The 17,217-nt window shown below is 52.3% G+C and overlaps 1 pseudogene; it reads left to right on the forward strand.

Annotated features, from left to right (window-relative positions):
• LOC125924940 (endosome-associated-trafficking regulator 1-like) overlaps positions 1 to 16,983 on the forward strand; it is a 20,784-nt pseudogene extending 3,801 nt beyond the window's left edge.
• Positions 16,984 to 17,217: the final 234 nt, after the last annotated feature.

Below are 17,217 nucleotides of genomic sequence, written 5' to 3' on the forward strand. Positions count from 1 at the left end.
CAGGTGTGAACAGAGAAGGATCTCCACCTCAGATGTGAACAGAGAAGTTCCCCCTCCTCAGGTGTGAACAGAGGAGGGCCCCCACCCCGGGTGTGAACAGAGAAGTTCCCCCTCCTCAGGTGTGAACAGAGAAAGGTCCCCACCCCAGGTGTGAACAGAGAAAGATCCACATGTCAGCTGTAAACAGAGAAGGGCCCCACCCCAGGTGTGAACAGAAAAGGGGCCCCCTCCTCAGGTGTGAACAGAGAAGGACCCCCTCCTCAGGTGTGAACAGAGAAGGGCCCCCACCCCAGGTGTGAAGACAGAATGCCCCCACCCCAGGTGTGAACAGAAGGGTGCCTACCCCAGGCCTGCCAGGATGGGCTCTCCCTAGAACGCAAAATTTGCTTAAAGAAACCCCAGAGTTCACCGTATTCACCATTTTAGTTCTAAAGAGGCCCTCGGGTTCCCCAGCCCAGCCCCCACCCCCCACCCCAACAGTTAGAATGCCGGCATTGGGTCAGTGGCCTTTGTTGCCCTGTCCCCAGATATCACCTCCTTAGCCCCCTTTCCCTCACCTCCTCCTCCCCGAGTCTGCACAAAAACACCATTTGTGGGAGCCAGGCTCCCAACCTTGGCACAGAGCCACGAAGTGAAGTAATTGTCAATTAGAACTTAATTGCTGGATTTAATTTCGTTTTTTTTTTTTTCTTTTTGTCTCAATTGTTGAAAAAGTGCAGTTCCCGCCTTCGAATGTCTGATGAGTTCCTTCTGTCTGCCCCAGGAAGGGATGCGGTTGGGGGAGGGAGAGGCAGAGACGGCCAAGTGGATTTTGCGTCTCGAAGAGAATTTACAAAGTTAACCTTCCCCAGGGGCTGGACGCCAAGAGAGAAGGAGAAATCTAACTCCAAGGCTTGGTGGCAAAGGACGTTGTCCCTTAAGGCCAAATTTTCAGTGACCTTCGATGACAGCGGCGTCTGAGCCTGGCGGACGTGTGGCCTGTCGCTGCCACCACTCACAGAGGATCTCTGGGGAGCGAGGCACCTTGCACCGTCCCATCTACATCCTCCCGACAACCCTACCACCTACCGCCAGAGGGTCACGGTCCGTCCCGTGGGGAGGCAGGAGGAAGCCGAGACTCACTGGGCTTCAGCACCTTGCCCAAGGTCACACAGCTGGTGCTGGAACGTGAAAGCAGCACCCCACTTCTAGCAAAGGGCCCGGCAAGTTCTCCAGGCCCCGGGGGCCACTCCGGAAAAGATGGTGATCTGCATGGATCTGGAAAATGAGAGGGCGGGCTCACGCTCCCTCCTTCCTGCTCAAGAGCAGGGAGGCCCTACGGCCCACAGCCTGCACACCCCCCTGCTCAATGGTGCCACACATCACAGGCCTCTGTAACCCACCCAAACTGCATCATTCCTCGGGCAGCTCCCGCCCGAACACCTTCCTTCCAGGCCCAAGACTGGCTTCCATCACAACTGCCCCGGCGTCTTCTGAGAACTAATGGCGCGAAGAGGGAACTCAGCTTGGCTCAAGGACCAGCCCCGTCCTGCCTCCACCACGCACAGCTGCTGGACCCCTTAGCAGGTGCCCGGAACCGGGGTGTTCCTGACAGCAAGAGCTCTAGGAAGGCGCATTTATCTGCACACCCGGCTCAGGGTTCCTAAGGCAGAACCTCTGTGTCACTTATCACGGTGCCATCGTGAAGGCCAGGTCATTCGGGGATTCGCTACACGAAACGCACTCGTCAGAAATCACAGCACTCACGTGGCCCCTTTTGCTCCTGTCACAGTTTTAATGGAAAGTGTCGCGCCCTGGCCATATTCTCCGATAGCCTCCAACAGGGCCAAGTCCTCAGATGTTTCCGCAAACCACGGCCCCCTGGCCAAATCCGTTCCCCTGCCTGGTTTTGAACGGCCTCAGGCTAAGAGTGGTTTTTGCATTTTTCAATGAGTAGGAGACAGCAGAGGAAACGATAAACAGAAAAGGAAAATAGTATTCATGACATAGGAAAATCATATGAGATTCCAATTTCAGTGTCAATAAAGTTTTATTGGAACACAGCCATCCTCGTTCATTTGCATATTATACGTGGGGTAGTTGTGATAGAGACTATATGGCCTGCAAAGCTTGAAATATTTCCTGTCTGGCCCTTAACAGGAAAAGTTTGTCACCCTTAGTCTAGATCCTTACAGCACTTTGGTACCCAGTCTATACCTTCTTTCCCAACCCGTGTGACAGATACCTCCACAAGCCTGGGCTCCTCTCCCCATTACATGGGACTCTGAGCTCCTGCCCATCCGCACTAATGCCCTGCCACAGGGCCCAGCAGGTCTGATAGGACAGTCACTGGCCCACACGTGTGGGCCACTGTCAGCAGTGAGGATGGCCCAGTGACGGAGTGTAAGCTTTGACTTTCGACTACTGGCTCCTCCATTTACCCCCTTGGGTCTCACTCAGCTCCCTCCTGTGAACAGGGAGGGAGTAGTAATCAAGCCCACGGCACCGGGCAGATGTAAGGATTAAATCAAGGATCTGGTTACAGGGCTTAGCACAGAGCCTGCCACATGGTGAACATTCAATAAATGCTGAGCTGTGGCTTATGCGTTACAGAGACAAGAATGTGATCCCCAAACCTTTCTCGGGAGCATTTCTCAGAGTGGCTGGCCCGTCTCATGTCTCCAGTTCTCTTGCCCACTTTACCTCCTTCTTTCCTCCCGCCACCCAATTCGTGGGTTTTCCCTAAATATTTCTAACAGCTGTCTATGTGTCCCTTGCTGCGACTTAAAATGTTTTACAACTCAATTATCCTGGCTGTAAAATGGGCACAGGGCTTCCTCCCAATCTACCTGACAGAGCTGCTGAGCAAAGGAGACAGGGCAGAGGGTTTAGAAAAACATTTGTGGGGGCGCCTGGGTGGCTCCATCAGTTAAGCGTCCAACTTGGGCTCAGGTCACGATCTCACGATTTGTGAGTTCGAGCCCCGCGTCGGGCTCTCTGCTGTCAGCGCGGAGCCCGCGTCAGATCCTCTCTCTCTCGGTCCCTCCCCACCCTCGCACGTGCACGCGTGCACACGTGCTCTCTCTCAAAAATAAACGCTAAGAAAAAAAAAGAAATAAAATTAAAAACAAAGAAATACTTTGTGAAGTGCAGGGGCCCCTGCAGATGTTCCTTGTGATTCTTAGTATCTTGGGAGGACAGGAGACCTGAGCTGTGAGTTGAATTGTGTCCCCCCCCACAAAATATATAATCAAGTCCTAACCCCCAGTACCTGTGAATGTGACCTTATTTGGAAACTGAGTCTTTGTGGATGAGGTCCTACTACATTAGGGTGCAGTAACCGGTGTCCTCAAAAGAGGAGGGAAATTGGGACGCAGAGACAGAGAGAAGAATGCCTTATGACAAGGGGGACGGTCACAGGAGTGATGCCAAGCCAGGGAACGGCCAGGACGGCCAGCAACCATCAGAAGCCAGAGAAAGACGGGACGGATTCTTCCCTAGAGCCTTCAGAGGGAGCACAGCCCTGCTGACTTTCATGCTCAGCTTGTAGCTTCCGGAACTTTGAGACGGTGCGTTTCTGCGTGAGCCTCCAAGATCGTGGCTGTTATGGTGGCCCGAGGAAACTCGTATGAGTACGACGAACCTCTTACCGGTGAAGCCCCCAGAGCTACCCTCCGTCGGTTTACTCCGGCCAGGCCCCCTCCTGGCAGGGTTCCCCATCATGCCAGCCCCCAGACCGCGACGAACACAAGGCAGTGTGCCACCCCAGGACCTCAGCACGGCAGATGCCAGGGGCACAGCTGCTGACGTCGAAAGGCACCGTGCCAGTGCTCTGTGATCGAGCCAGGCCTTCCTCGCTGGTGGCCTTTGTTTGCTTGCAAAGGAGCAGAATGGAAAAGAGCCCATTTGAAAATGGGGCTGGGCTTCTGCATGACGCTTAGAGCTCATCAAGCCCTAATAAAAGTGAAAAATTACCTCTGGTGTCCCCAGAGCCAGAATTCATCTGTTATTAATGAAACCCACCCCAAAATAGAGCTCGGAGGAATGAGCCTCAGACAGATTTTTTTTTTTTAAACAGTGAAAGAGAGTGTCCGCCCATGACCTCTGGGCTCGTATCGGGAGGTGTGCTTGTCCACCTTCTTGCCTACACCATTCCACCCCTCTGTCTGAGAAGGTCGCTTCCCAGGCCCAGATCTAATCCAGCTCAAATGCTGCCTCCTCCTCCATAAAGCTTTCCAGGATGTACTCCAACCAGGGCTGGCTTCCTAGATCTGTGACCTGTGCCGTCACACAGCCCCCTGAGCTCGCAAGGACCCACGGTTGAGTTAATGCCCTGCTGTCCGGTCTTGAAACTCCTAATCATTTTCAAACAAGCGGCCTTAGATTTCCATTTTGCACTGGGTCCCACAAATTCCGTAGCTGGTCCGAAGTCCTACCTTCTCCAGCCAACCAGGCAGAGCGATCTCTCCTCCCTCTGGACCCTCGAGATACCCACCGACCCATACATCCCGCCATTATTCACTCAAGGAATAGCATCAAGCACCAGCTGGGCAACGTGACTCAGCAGCCAAGAGGGCAATTCCAGCCCCCTGTCACACTCCAGGGTGAGGCAGTCAAATCGAACACAAGAAGGGCAGGGGCGCCTTGGTGGCTCAGTCGATTAAACATACGACTTCAGCTCAGGTCATGAATGATCTCAGGTCCGTGAGTTCAAGCCCCGCATCGGGCTCTGTGCTGACAGCTCAGAGCCTGGAGCCCGCTTCAGATTCTGTGTCTCCCTCTCTCTCTGCCCCTCCCCCACTCATACTCTGTCTCTCTCTCTCTCTCTCTCTCTCTCCCTCAAAAATAAATATTTTAAAAATTAAAAAAAAAAAACCACAATAAGGGCAGATTCAAAATCCTCTTACTTTCTCAAAGTGAGCTTCAATTTCTACTTGTGTGCAGATTCTATATACTCGTCACTTCTGCCCTAATAATACTTCAACGGCTCCTGCAATAAAGACCAAAAAATCCCTAAGTCGGCCTGTGGGACGTGACGCACGCCCCACCCCCCACCCCCATCTCCTTCTGTCCTGGCCGGGGGTCCCCAGACTTCTGATACTCGGTGTGAGTCTGTTAAGGCTGCCACAGACCGGGTGACTTACACAACTGAAACCGATTCGCTCACATCTCTGGAGGCCGGAGTCCAAGATCGAGGATGTCAAGGTGGGATTCTCCTGAGGCTTGTCCCCTGGGCTTGTCGATGGCCGTCTTCTGCCTCTGTCTTCATGTGGTCTCGGCTCTGGGCACACACATCCCTGGTGTCTGAGCCTCTTTTGGTGAGGACCCCAGTCCTATTGGATTAGGACCCCACCCTTGTGACTCATTTAGCCTTAATTACCTCCTTAAAGTCCCCACCTCCAAATGCCGTCATATGGGGGGTTAGGGTTTCGACACACGAATGGGGAGTGTGGGGACACAATTCAGCCCAGAATATACTCCCTGTGTCACAGGCACATGAAGTTTTCTCCGCTCAAAATGCTCTTTATTTCATAAGCTCCTGTGCGTCTTTCAGGTCTCAGTGCCAACATCACCGCCTCCCAGAAGCCCTCCCAGATTGCCCTGGATCCTCCACCATCTCACCCCACCCAGCACTCCAGCCTGCACTCCACCTGCGTGTGTGATTACCGGATTCGCCTGCGCCTCCTCCATCAGACTGTGAGTCCTGCTGCAGCCTGAACTCACGCTTCTCCCTCCTGTTGGATCTCCAGTCCCCAGCCCTGCTCTGGGAATATCGAAGGCGCCTGACTACTAGATGCTGAACTTACCTTGACAAGAGAAACCATGAGCTCCTGATGAGAACAAGATCCCCCTGCAGCCCCCCAAGACACTTGACAGTTAGTGAACACGCCATTAGGTAAACGGTCAGCCACAGGGAACGCGTCAGCTCTGCTCCCATGTCTCCCAGATTCCGCCCCAGGCTCTAGATTTTGGTAACTATAACCCAAACATACCAGCTTGATGTAAGATCTAGTTCGTATCTTGTGATGGTCAATTGTTAAATATTAACAGCCATCATTCACAAGGAGAATTTTTACGTGCCAGGAATTAACATATATGTGTTATACATGCCATTTCATTTAAATTTTATCATAATTCTGGGAGTGCCTGGGTAGCCCCATCAGTTGAGCATCCATCTGGCTTTGGCTCAGGTCCTGATCTCGCAGTTTGTGAGTTTGAGCCCCGCATCGGGCTCTGTGCTGACAGCTCGGAGCCTGAAGCCTGCTTTGGATTCTGTGCCTCCCTCTCTCTCTGCCCCTCCTCTGCTCTCTCTCTCTCTCAAAAATAAATAATAAGCATTAAAAAATTAAATTTTATCATAATTCTGTAAGATATTTAACCTATTTTTAGGTAAGAATTTGAGGTTTAAAGAGAATATCAATGAGAACTCTTTTTGGTGTAAGTGACAGAACATCCAGTTCAAACTGGCTTAAAAGAAAGAGGAAATTACTGGGTCTCACAACTGAAAAGACCAGAGGTGGACGAGAAGGGCTTCAGGCTCTGTGTGATCCAGGAGCTCATAAATGTCATGAGGATGCTGGCCCCATTTCTCTCTGCTTCTTCAGGCCTTTCCTTCCTCTGTGCTTTAATCTTCAGCTTGCTCCTTCTTGCAAAAGAAGTTCTTGATCACGAATCTTTACTCGTTACTGTTTTCCGGGGAAAAACACACGGTCTTTGCAAGAAGGCCCAACAAGGCGGTCTCTTTGCATCTCATCGGACCACACTGTGATTAAGTTAAGGATCCTGAAATGAAGATTTTCCTGGCTCATCTGGATGAGCCCTGAGTGCCATGACAAGTGTCCTCACAAGAGAGAGGCAGTGGGAGATTAGACACACCCAGAACAGGAGGCAATGTGACCACGGAGACAAGATTAGATTTATGGAGCCACAAGCCAAAGAATGCCAGGCAGCCACCAGAAGCTGGAAGAGGCAGGGAATGGATTCTCCCCTAGAGTCTTGGGGTTTGGCCCAGCAAGGTTGATTTCGGACTTCTGACCTCCAGAGTTGAGACAGGATACATTTCTGCTGTTTTAAGCTATGATGCTCTGATCATTTGATGTAGCAGTAATAGGAAACGAATACATCACCTGACACCCACACGCTTCTGGGCAAGGGCACACAGGACATGTTCATGTCACCATACAACCTCAGCTGGGCACATACATGGTAGCTTCTGGATGTTGCTAGGGCCCCTCCCAGGACTTCGCGTTTGGCTTTGCAAGCAAGGCGGGGGGGGGGGGGGTGGGCCTCAGAGGAACAGGGTCGCTCTGGCCAGGTGCTGAGGCCAGACTGCAGAGGGGCATGGGTTGGAAGAGGACATGTGGAAGGAGAGCCTCTCCCTGAACCGCGTGACAGGTGACGCGGTGGGGGTGGGGAGAGGGGGTCTGCTCAGGTTCTGGATACCTTCTGAAGGTCGAACCGGTGGGCGTTCCGGATGGGATGACTGCGGCATGTGAGACTCGGGAAGAAGTCAAGGATGACCGCACGGTTTTGGTCGGAGCAGCTGAGAGGATGGTGTTGCTGTGAACGGAGAGAAGGAAGCGTCATACCCCGTATCGCGCGGTGTCCCCACAGCCCCATAACACAGGAAAGCCCTCTGGATTCTGAGTCCCCAGAGCGTGTCCATAATTTAAAAAGAGGTGGAATCATCTCTGTCTTGATTTTTTTTCTCTTTCTTTCTTTTTCTTTTTCTTTTTTTTTTTTTTTTTTCGCCTTTGCTGTTCCCTGTAGACCTTTCTCTTCCCTGCAGCTGCTGTTTTCCCCAGGAAACACCTGTTTCTCCCCACCCCACAGGTGATGCTCTCACCTCCCAGGATGCCTTCCCTTCGCCCCGGCTTGGTCTCTGTGCTGCCTTTTAAGGACCCAACTTGTGTTGCAAGTTGTCCCCCGGTCTCCCTGCGGATTGAGGCAGAGGAGCTTTTGAGGAGACTTCCCAGCTGATTAAGTGGCTTGGTCCCCACCCCCAGCCCCACCCCCCCTCCTTCTGTGCTGCTGACAGCCTGCTCGTCCCACAGATTTACAAGGAAGGGGTGTGGGGGGGCGTTGGGGATGAGCTGAAAGCTTGAAGCCTGAAATGCCAAAATCTGCACTGTCTCCAAGGTGGTGTTCGGGAACAGGAATCCGACAGCCACAAACCGAAACCCCTCGTAGATGCTGTGTATATGTGTACTTGTGTGTGGATATGCGTGCATGTGTCCATGCATGTGGAGGCGGGGCGAGGTAAGGGTCTAGTGTCATTACGAGTTCTAGAGCCTAAACCATATTCTCCAGGGGAAGTCACAACATACAACTAATGAATCTGTTGTCTGGTCTGGGTGAAAGCATTTATTTGCTCTGTTAAAACCTCTCCTGCACTAAACGATAATCATAATCTTGACAATGATAGCTGCAGCCTCGGCAGTTGGTAGGTGCCCCTGTTACCATTTTACGGATGAGAAAACTGAGGCTGAGGTCATCTTCCCCGAGTCACTTGCTGGCTCTTTCCCAGCTCCGGTCCTCTGCACTTGACTATTTCCCCTGCCTGGCTTTCCTCCCACCGCCTGGCTTTCCCCTCCCCGGGGCTCTTCGGCAGCTGTGTCCTCATCCTTCTCACCCTTCATGGCTCTGCTCAAATGTCACTTCCTCCAGGAAGCCTCCCCTGACCATTCTCTACAGTAGACCCCCCCCCACCCCGCCCACCACTCCTGGTTTCTATCCAATCACTCCATGTTCTTCTCAAAACTTGACGTGATCTAAGTTGTTACTGTTCATTTATCTACCTGGTTAGAGTATGCCTTTCTCCCTTAGAAAATAAACTCCCTCCTCCTGGAAGGTGGGCATCTACCCTGTCTTTTTCACTCCCACGGCCCAGAAGCTAGAGCAGGACTCAATAAACGAAACTCTGGCCGGGTCCTCTATTTTACTGCACCGGTCCCAGCATTTTGTGCCTTCCTCTGCATCACTGTTCACTGCACAGTGGGCCCCGTGGTAAGCGCGTTCCTGATCCAGACGGGAATGTTCCAGTGCTCTGAGCACAGAGCTCCTGCCGCTGTCCTGCAGAGAAGGCCCAGGTGCAGGCCGAGGTGACCGCGGGAGACCCAGCAGAGAGCATTTCGGTTTCTCGGAGATAAAGTGACCTGGGGCAGAGTGTTTGCTCCAAAAATAGAGACAAGGGGACCTATTTGAGAGGCGCTTAGGGGGTAAAAGCAACAATACAAACCAGGGGGAGAGGAAAGTCTCGAGGAGGACTCCGAGATGCCTGGATGGAGAGAGGGAATACCAGAGGGGCTGACCTTGGGGTCACTTACTCCAAAGACACTTTTCTCCCGGGGAACAAAGGATGCTATAGCGTCAAAGGCTAATGTCCTGATGAAACGGTCTTCCAAAAAAAATTACATTTTAGGTAAGCTTCTCAGCCTTTAAATGTCCAGGAGAAGTTTTTGCCCGCCTGATGGACGTGTTCTATAATCTGTACTGTCTGATGTGGCAGGAGAGTCACATGTGGCTGCCGAGCAGCTGAAATTTTACCTAATTTATTCTGGTTTTGGCTGGTGACTACCATATGGGACGCCGCAGCTCTAGATGAAACGACCAATTCACGGGAAGTATGGAGGGTATACTCGAGCACGTGAACGTGCAAGCAGCAAAGTCCACATGGGAGAGGCTCTCCCGGGGCCCAAGCAAAAACTGGTTTCTTCTGCAAATAAATTGCAAGGGTTAAAAAAGAGAGAGGCAGACGGGAAATCTGTACATTAAAGGATACTTCAATGACATATTAACCAATCACAATGCGTGGGTCTTGTCTAGATCTGACTCAAACGGAAGAATTGTAAATAAAAGTACATTTACGGAGGCCCCCGCGTGGCTCAGTGGGTTAAGTGTCTGACTTCCGTTCAGGTCACGATCTCCGGGTTTGTGAGTTCGAGCCCTGCGTGGGGCTCTGTGCTGACAGCTCAGAGCCTGGAGCCTGCTTCGGATTCTGTGTCCCCCTCTCTCTCTGCCCCTCCCCAGCTCGTGCTCTGTCTCTCTCTCTCTCTCTCAAAAATACATAAACATTAAAAAAATACATTTACTAGGGGCGCCTGGGTGGCTCAGTCGGTTAAGTGTCCGACTTCGGCTCAGGTCATGATTTCACGGTTCGTGAGTTCAAGCCCCGAGTCGGGCTCTGTGCTGACGGCTCAGAGCCTGGAGCCTGCTTCTGATTCTGTGTCTCCCTCTCTCTCTGCCCCTCCCCCGTTCATGCTCTGTCTCTCTCTGTCTCAAAAATAAATAAACGTTAAAAAAAATTTTTTTAAATACATTTACTAAATAATTATTTGAACACCATCCATAAAATTGTTGATATTTTAAAAATCATTTTTAATGTCATAATGGCCTTGCGGTTATGTTTATTATGTTTCAGAGATACATATTAAAATGCTATATTTATGGATCATGTAATACGACGCCCAGTGTTGGCTTTAAAATAAGGGAGGGGACGGGCGCCTGGGAGGGCTCAGTCAGTTGAACGTTGGACTCTTCGTGTCGGCTCAGGTCACGATCTCACAGTTGGTGACATCAAGGCCCTCATTGGGCTCCAAGCTGTCAGTGCAGAATCCTGCTTGGGATTCTCTCTCTTCCTCCTTCTCTGCCCCTCCACTGTTCACACACACACTCTCTCTCTGTCTCTCTCAAAATAAATAAACTTAAAAAAAAAAAAGAATTTAAAATAAGGGAGGGGAAATGGATAGCAGTGGGAATAAGACAGGATTATCCTGAGTTCATGCTGTTTCGGGAGACCATTGTGTCATTTTCGCCTATGTTAGGACTTTCCCCATAATTATAACGTTAAAAATTATATTAAGCAACATGAACCTGCGCCCAAATAAAAGCTATTTTAGGCATAATCTTGCCAGGCCACCTGGGTCCCCTATGGATGTGCTACCATAATATCCCGTGTCCCTTCCCACAGCAACAGGACTGCATTTGAGTGACACCTCTCCTCCCCGACTTGCCAAACTTCTTTCCGGTATTGTAAAAGCAAAAGAAACCTTAAAGGAAGATGCTCACTTATTTTCACCTCTTCAAAATCAGTCTCCAAAGGAGGAGCATTCCTCACTCTTTCCAAATGATTGCCCTCTGCCTCAGGATTATTTCCAGCTCCATCTAAAAACATCTTGACCTACAGCCTCCCTCCTCCCTCCTCTCTTCTCCCTTCCCCCTCCCCCCACCAGCTCTGCATCCCCAGGGGCTGGACCACTTTGACCTCCCCTGGCAGTGCTGCCCTCCCTCTCGCCTCTTGCACGTGTGGTCTGTGCGTCTGGAACACCCCGTTACATGATCGGCCCGAGAGGCAGAGCAGGTGCAAAGGCGGAGAGAGGGTCGAGGGCAGAACAGCAACTTGAGTTCCAGGAAATTTAAAAATTTTTTTTTAACATTTATTTATTTTTGAGACAGAGGGAGACAGAGCATGAACGGGGGAGGGTCAGAGAGAGAGGGAGACACAGAATCGGAAACAGGCTCCAGGCTCTGAGCAGTCAGCACAGAGCCCGACGCGGGGCTCGAACTCACATACCTCGAGATCGTGACCTGAGCCGAAGTCGGACGCTTAACCGACTGAGCCACCCAGGCGCCCCGAGTTCCAGGAAATTTAATAAGCAGCGTTACAAAACTGAGAGCCATCCTGGGCAGCGTAGCTGGGAACATCTTTCACAGGCGGCTGCCCCTTCTCTGCAGTCATTCTGGGCTATATGTCTGTAAGTACTAATTAGGATTCTAACATTCACAGACACCGAATATCAGTGGCTTCAACAAGACAAGAGCTGGTTTCTCACTCAGCAGGAGGTTTTCGGGGAAGGTGGGTTTCTCTGCCCCAGGATTGGGTCCAGTGAATCAACCAACTAAGTCTGATGCACAGTTTGGTAAAGGCTTCTCTGAAGTCCTGCACGAAGGACACACACCTGTTGGGGGAACCCATCCGTCTGGGCTCACGGTTGGATCTCAGCGTTTAGCACATTGCCGTCACATCCTGGCAGACCCCTGGGAGGTGCCGTGCTTCGCACACAACCGAGATTCAATAAATATTAGCTTAATTGATTTAAATCTGTGCGCCTGCAAATATACGTGTATGTGTGTGTAAACGTGTTTATGCAGAGATCTCTGCCAAAACAACATATGGGAAAACGTGTCATCTCTGTGAGAATAGAAAACAAGGGAAGTGCCAGCCGAAAACCGCTCCATTGTTCAGGTAATTCTTTCTCCAGTTCACCTTGGAGAAGAAACTGTCCATATCTGAACAGGACATTTTCAGGGCTTCTGTTGGCAGCCGTCATGAAAGAGGGTCACGCCCTCTCCTCCCGTTCTCTTCCCGTCCTTCTGACCATCCTTTTCACATCTTCTTTGTGAACCGTCTTCGTCTGCCTGTTTCTCAAATGGTGATGCTCCTGGGGGCTCTTGTCACCCTACCACACGCTCTCCCTGGTAGGCTCAGCCACTCCCGTGGCCCTGTTTGCCATCTATGTGCCCACATCTCCCCAGTAGATACGAGGAACCCAGATCGTTCCCAGAGCTCCCGTCCTGAACACAGAGCTGCCCGTGGTGGTGGTCATTTCCACAACACCTCACCATGGTTCCGTCCTTGGGGAGACCTGCTTTGACCCCTGGCCCCTCATCGCCCCCCTCAGCTGCTTGTCTCTGGGGTTCCCTGGCCCTTGCAAGACAGCTCAAGCTCTGGTACTTTCCGGGCATCCACTTGGCTTGTGGGAACTCATGTTTTCTGGACACCAGAAAGCCTCTTCTGCTCTCTTCCCCAGCCCTACTCAAAGAGGTGGAGGGGCTGGATGGGTCAGGCTGTTCCATGAGCAGGTGTTCAAGAGGGGAAGAAGATTCCAGGCTCATCACCTCACAGCCCCTCCTAGTGCTATGAGTACCTCCACACTGACCTGGGGACCCCATGCCCCACACTCCATGGGGTGCTGTAGAAAGAGCTCAGGCTCGGGGCGCCTGGGTGGCGCAGTCGGTTAAGCGTCCGACTTCAGCCAGGTCACGATCTCGCGGTCCGTGAGTTCGAGCCCCGCGTCAGGCTCTGGGCTGATGGCTCGGAGCCTGGAGCCTGTTTCCGATTCTGTGTCTCCCTCTCTCTCTGCCCCTCCCCCGTTCATGCTCTGTCTCTCTCTGTCCCAAAAATAAATAAAAACGTTGAAAAAAAAAATTTAAAAAAAAAAAAAGAAAGAGCTCAGGCTCTGCAGCCTGCCTGGCAATAATGGCATTCACTAAGCCACCCACCAGACACGGGGCTGGGGCAAGTTACTTCACTTCTCTGTGCCTCAGTTTCCCTACCTGTAGAGTAAGACAGTAACAGTAACTGTCATAGGGGGTTGTAGTGCAGATTAAATAAGTCAGTAACTGTAAAGCGTCTAGAACCATGCCTGGCCCATAGCAAACACTTCAATTGTCTCTGTCAAGTACATTAAAAAAAAAAAATCACAGGAATTTGTTGAATGGACAAAGGAATGAAATGGAAGAATGAACGTAGCCCAACCGACCTGGGTTCTAATCACAGCACTGCCCTGTATATGCTTTACTGGGAGTGTCTAAGAGGCCAGGGCCTAAGAATTCAAATAGACCACGAGTGTATTACCGATAAAGCGAAAGAGCCCAGAGACATTAAACAACTTACCTGTCACCACACAGATAGTATATCTTGAGCCCAACTCTGCTCTCAGACTTTCTCTCTTTTCTTTACAATGATTTAAATATAGTTTTAAAAAGGAACATACATCTGGGGCGCCTGGGTGGCTCAGTCGGTTGAGCATCTGACTTCGGCTCAGGTCATGATCAGGTTTGTGAGTTCGAGCCCCGCGTCGGGCTCTGTGCTGACAGCTCGGAGCCTGGAGCCTGCTTCGGATTCTGTGTCTCCCCCTCTCTCTGCCCCTCCCCTGCTCATGCTCTGTCTCTCCCTGTCTCTTTTTATTTATTTATTTTTTAATTTTTAACGTTTATTCATTTTTGAGACAGAGAGAGACAGAGCATGAATGGGGGAAGGTCAGAGAGAGAGAGGGAGGCACAGAATCTGAAACAGGCTCCAGGCTCTGAGCTGTCAGCACAGAGCCGGACGTGGGGCTCGAACTCACGGACAGGGAGATCATGACCTGAGCCGATGTCGGACGCCCAACCGACTGAGCCACCCAGGCGCCCCTCCCTGTCTCTTAACAATAAAAAAAAAAAAAAAGTTAAACAAATTAAAAATAAATAAAAAAGAACATATGTCCATGATTTTAAAAAGTTAAATATGCCAGGGGCACCTGGGTGGCTCAGTCAGTTAAGTATCCAACTTCAGCTCAGGTCATGATCTCACGACTCATGAGTTCTAGTCCCACATCAGGCTCTGTGCTGACACCTCAGAGCCTGGAGCCTGCTTTGGATTCTGTGTCTTCTTTCTCTCTGCCCTTCCCCTGCTCACGCTCTGTCTCTCTCAAAAATAAATAGACATTAAAAACATTTTTGTAAGTTAAATGCTCCAGAAGTATGTACAGTAAAATCAAATTCCTGCTCCTCTCCCTGAGTCTCTGTCCCTGAGTGTGGAAGCCCCAGCCGGAGACGATAACAATTTGTACATTTAGGAGCTTGTCACATGTCATTATAGAGCCGTCGCGTTGCTTTTAAAGGCCACAGAGTGTTTCACTGTAAGAGTGCCTGGCATCTCATTTAACCTGTCCTCTGTAGATACATATGTAAGTTATTTCTGATCTTTTACTACCCGTAATGTCCTTACGCACACGTCCCTGAGCAAAGGTGTGAATGCGTGTGCAGGGTGAAGGCTGAGCAGTGGTGTCCCTGGTCAGGGGTTAGTGCATTTTCCTTTTTGAGAGAGCTCATTAAACGGCTTTGCCAAGAGGCTGTGCCTTCCAACAGCAGTGACGGCGAGTGCTGGTATCTCCCCTTAACGGCAGGTTCGCAGACGTCTGTATTTTGCCCAGTTTAACAGGTGAACATGATCTGTCACAGAAGTTGTAATTTGTGGTGTTTTTCCCCCCAACGGTGAGGGTGAGGACCCTCCATATGTTTAAAGGCCACTGTTACTTAGTTTTCTCTGAACTCAGAACTCTGTTCATGCCTTTCTCTTCTCTTTTGAGTTGCTAGTCTTTGTTTGTTTATTTTTCAGAGAGCGAGAGTGAGTGGGGCAGGGGCAGAGAGAGAGGGAGAGAGAGAGTCCCAAGCAGACTCCCCACTGCCAGCGCAGAGCCCGAGGCAGGGCTCGAACCTATGAAACGTGAGATCATGACCAGAGCACTTAACTGACTGAGCCACCCGGCGCCCCTGGATTTCATGAAACGATTTATGCCAAGCTTCTTTTCTTATGTGGAGTCTGAACTTTTGTGTCAGGTTTAAAAAGACAAAGTCCCGGGCCGGGCGGCGGGCGACAGGGGTCGGGGACTCGGGCGGAGCCCCCGCGGCCGGGTTAGGGAGGGCCGGGCCCGCAACGACCGGTTACGCGCGCTGCCCTGGCGTACCCCCCAGATGTCACGAGCGGGGGGCCTCGTCATATTCCGGACGGTGAGCGGCCGAGCGCGCCGGGCCCCGGGGCCGCCCCCGACCCGCCGGGACGGGTTCCAGATTTTGGCTACGGAAAGGGGGAGATGCACTAAGCAAGGCCCGCCAGGAGGCACATTTTGGAGATCGATCAGCTTGAAGATCTTGCAGAGGCCGATCCGTTCTCTTCAGAGAGTTTCTGAAAACCCAGAACCCGGGCCTGTCGGGAGAAGACACCGCCAACAACAGGATTTATTCAAAGGAACCCGCAAGGCACCTGCCGGGACTGGGCCGCAGCTCCCCACCCCCCAGACCGTGGGGTACGGCCTGGAATAGCAGCAGCCGTTTTTCGAGGACCCTACAGGGGCTGGTGACCTTCTGGACGAGGACGAGGACGAGGACGAGGGGTGGATCGGGGCCTACTCGCCGTCCAGTGGGGGGAGGCTCCTCCTCCTCCACCCCGTGGGAGCTGGTGGGGCCCGAGACCCTGCCCCCGTGGATGCTGAGCGACCCTGACTCCCGCGCCTGCCTCTCTCTCCGGCGGGGAGCCCCAGCGCACACTTCGCGGCTCCCGGAGAGTCTCTGGGGGACAGGCGCCCGCGGACGCTGCAGATACGCCACGAAGCGCTGAAAGCTGAAAATTCTAGGCCGAGAGGAAAGCCGCCTGAGGTCCAGAGCTTCTCCGAAACTCAAGCAGAAACGGGGAGGACGCTGGAGCGGAAGCCGGAAGCGAAAACGATAAAGGCGGAAAGTGACGGCCGAGATCTGGAGTCAGTGGTCCAGCAGGGGCAGCTGCACCTGGCGCCGATGACAAACCGGGCCGTAAGGGCGGAAGGTCCCATCCTGAAACCGAAGCGGGACAGAAGCTCGCTGCAGGCCTAGGTCTCGAACTTCAAGCGCCAGAAGGAGGCCCTGCGGTCGGGCCAGGGCGCCGCGCCTGCAGGGGGCGAGGCAGACCACCCACGTGGCCTCGCAGAACCTTCGCGTCCGCAGGAACAACACCCGCTCCTCCATCCGGCAGCTGGTTTCTGGAGCGGAAGCGTTGAATCGTGTTGCCGAAATCCTTCAATCCGTAGACAGAATTTCCGAAATGCAAGATGAGGAAGAGGAGCCTTGAGAGCCGTGAGGTGCCCGCAGGTCCCAGCCCTGCTTCCGCCCGGCCGCCGCCGCTCGCTGGGCTTGAAAATGCCGTTGCGTCTTTACGTACGGGGTCCTCGGCCGTAGCGAAAGTATTGATCGTGCCGCTGATTTCACGACCTAAACAGCGCTGGCAGCCAGGGGCAGCGAGGAGCCCCCCGCGTGTGAGAGCTGCACCCGGTTTCTATGCGCCCCTTCCTGGTGAGCTCCTGCTACTTGACGGACTAGTGCTCCTTCAAGAAGACGTTTCTGTGAAAGCCGGTGGTGTTTTGAAGTTACTAAACATGAACACGACCGTTCCGTCGTAAGTGTTTTCCGTCGTCATTCCAGAATGTTAATCGTAAGGTAAGGTCAGTCGATCGTCCTCGATTCCGTAAGGAGCGGGGGTAGGTGAGCCGCAGCTCTGTGCTCGCCTGCCAAGGCCCTAGTGGCTCCTTGACCTCATTTGGTGCCCCGGCTGGCTCAGAGTCCACTCCTGGGGCCTCGGGGTCAGGGGCGGCTCGGACAGTTGGAGACCTGAGCCTGGATGCCCCGAGTGGGGGCGCTGCTGTCCTTCCGCGGGGTCCCAGGTCA

The sequence above is a fragment of the Panthera uncia genome, chromosome F2 (assembly GCF_023721935.1).
Source record: "Panthera uncia isolate 11264 chromosome F2, Puncia_PCG_1.0, whole genome shotgun sequence".
NCBI classification, from domain to species: domain Eukaryota; kingdom Metazoa; phylum Chordata; class Mammalia; order Carnivora; family Felidae; genus Panthera; species Panthera uncia.